This window comes from Moschus berezovskii, chromosome 15 (assembly GCF_049115385.1).
Source record: "Moschus berezovskii isolate FMDL1 chromosome 15, NW_MosBer_1.0, whole genome shotgun sequence".
Classification (NCBI taxonomy): Eukaryota; Metazoa; Chordata; class Mammalia; order Artiodactyla; family Moschidae; genus Moschus; species Moschus berezovskii.
In genome coordinates this window covers 64,513,160-64,516,028 of record NC_142474.1, presented here as the reverse complement: position 1 = coordinate 64,516,028, position 2,869 = coordinate 64,513,160, and positions in this window count along the sequence as shown.

Sequence of the window (2,869 nt, the reverse complement as noted above, 5' to 3'; positions counted from 1 at the left end):
ACATGTAATATTGTCACACAAAATTGAACAGTTTTATTTCTTCCTTCCCAATCAGTATATCTTTTGTGTGTATGTGTGTGTGTGTTTCCTTGCTGCATTGTGTAGGTCTTTCAGTATGATATTGTGCCGGGAGCCAGCGAGGGAAATCCTACCCATGGCAAAGGTCAATTGGGGAAGAGGCCTGATGGGCAAAGGCTAATCAGGACTCAGGGAATCCCCTGGACTTACCTGAGCATCTACCCCAAAGAAAACCGGAGTCTGACTGCCTTACTATCTTACACCTCTTACCAAGTCCTCTAATACTTACGGGGGCTTCCCCCCAACCACCTCTCTCTGAAAACATTAATTCAGAGCTGTAGTTAAAAAGTTCTCCTCGGCTTAATAGGAGTGTTCCAATCCAAGCCCCTCTGATAGCTTTCTAACTTGCATGACAAGTTTGTCCAGGCTCTTACAACTATGAGTGTGACTGTTTATAGCCTCCCAGCCATGCAAGGACAGAAAGCCTTATATTCTAAAATACAGGAATCTGTTGAAGAAGTTAAAATCATTAGAATAGTACTAAAAAATATTTCATTGTTGAATCAATGCTTGCTGCAGTTTCCTCTATCTATTGTATCCTTGGAAATATATTAATCACATATAGAGAATATAAGTAATAGCCTTTGATTTAACCACATCAAATCTAAAGTTAATAAATTCCTTTCTTGTAGCTCACTACACCTTTGCCTTATAGGAATGTAACTTTGTCATGTGTCTAGCACCTGACTTTAGGAAAATCACCTTAAAAGAATATAAGACTTTTTCTAGCTAACTAACCTTTGTTAGGAGAGAGGGCCATAAACTGTTAGCAGGCCTCCTGGCCAGAAGATGATGTAAACCACCCAAACTTTTGTATATCACGAGACATACAAAAATGAGCCCTGATCCTGATAAGGGTCAAGACTGCTGACCCTGTGTGATTTTGGCGTGACTCTATACCTCTCTTTCTCTATTTTTTATGTGCACAGCTTAGGGTACAAAAGCAGCACTGGAAAATAAAGTTTTGGGCCTTGCTCACTGAAGCTTGGTCTCCCCATGTCGTTCTTTCTCTTTTTCCGTCCTTTTCTCTATTCTCCTTTTTCTGGTTGAGACCCTTGGAGCACTGGGCCCTCTGCGTTTACTTATCTGCCTGGGCTTCTAAGACCCACTCGAGGGGGTGCCCTGGTGGGGTGCCTCCAGTGATTCGAGAGGGTGCCTGCGGCCTACGTAAACAGAGCAAACCCCGTGCTGGGGTTTTATTGGTCTCCTGCATAAACCAAGGAATCATCAGCCCCTGTCTCTCTCTCTCTCTCTCTCTCTCTCTCTCTCGCTGACGCCGACGCCGACGCCGTTCATCCCGAGGATACCGAGGCTGGTCCCCGATAATACTGAATAGGAAAAGAGGACATTCTTGCTTTATTTCTGATCTTAGAGAGAAAACACCTAGTTTCTCACCATTAAGCATGATATTAGCTGTGGGGTTTTGGTAGATGTTCATCAAGAAGATAATTTCTTTATTATCTGGTTTTCTGAGAGTTTTTTTATTATAATTAATGTTGGATTGTGTCCAATACTTTTTTTTGCATCAGTTGATATAATCATAACTTTCCTTATTTATAGACAGTTGATGTGATGGATTACATTAATTGATTTTGAATGTTGACCCAATTTTACACATCTGGAATAAATTCCACTTAGTAATATACGGAGTGGCATATAGTTTGGACATGACTGAAGTGACTTAGCTTGCATGCACACACATTTATTTTTATACATTGCTGGATTTGATTTGCCTTCAGTTTGTTGGGGATTTTTACATCTATGTTCATGAAAGATTGGTTTGTAACTTTTCTTCTTTTGTCTGCTAATAGGGTACTGCTCTCCTCATAGAATTGGAGTAGGAAACAGCAACCTACTCCAGTATTCTTGCCTGGGAAATTCCAAGGACAGAGGAGCCTCATGTCTACAGTCTATGGGGTCACAAAGAATGGGACACAGCTGAGCAACTGAGCACACATGAGTGTCTTCATAGAATCAGTTAGGAAGCATCCCCTCTGCTTCTGTCTTCTAGAAGAGGTCATAGACAATGGGGGGAATCAAAAGGGTTACTAGTTCATGATCTTCTTTTCTGGAAAAGTTTTACTTCAAATATTGCCTGTCTATATTTCTTTTTTTAATCTCTCTTGTAAGTTTCATTTCGTCATATGTTGGACTCTATAATTCTATGTTCCAGGCTCTTAAACTGTACTTCAAAATATTGCATACATCTCTATGGTGCATTTTGTATATTTTAAAAAATATCTATCTTCCAATTCACTAAAATTTTATTCATTTTTTTTCTTCCTGCTTCTACCATTTACTTTACTTTCATTCTCAATGGTTATATTTTTCATGGGCACTTTAAAAAATCATGCTTAGTCTCTTTCCTTGTGCTTGTTTTAAAAATTTAATCTTTTAAAATCTTTGATAAATAATATATATTCACTATTACATAATGCCAACGTATGACACTTTGGGTATGTAATTGTACCTTTGTTGATTTGATTATTTATGATGGCCCTGAGTTATATAGACTTGTTTGTGACTTGCCAGTTAATTTTTCACCGAGTTCTTATTTGGATGACCATAACCTATGGGATCTCTATTCTTTGCTAGTAAAGTCATGCTCAAAATTCTCCAAGCCAGGCTTCAGCAATATGTGAACCGTGAACTCCCAGATGTTCAAGCAGGTTTTAGAAAAGGCAGAGGCACCAGAGATCAAATTGCCAACATCCGCTGGATCATGGAGAAAGCAAGAGAGTTCCAGAAAAACATCTATTTCTGCTTCATCGACTATGCCAAAGCCTTTGAC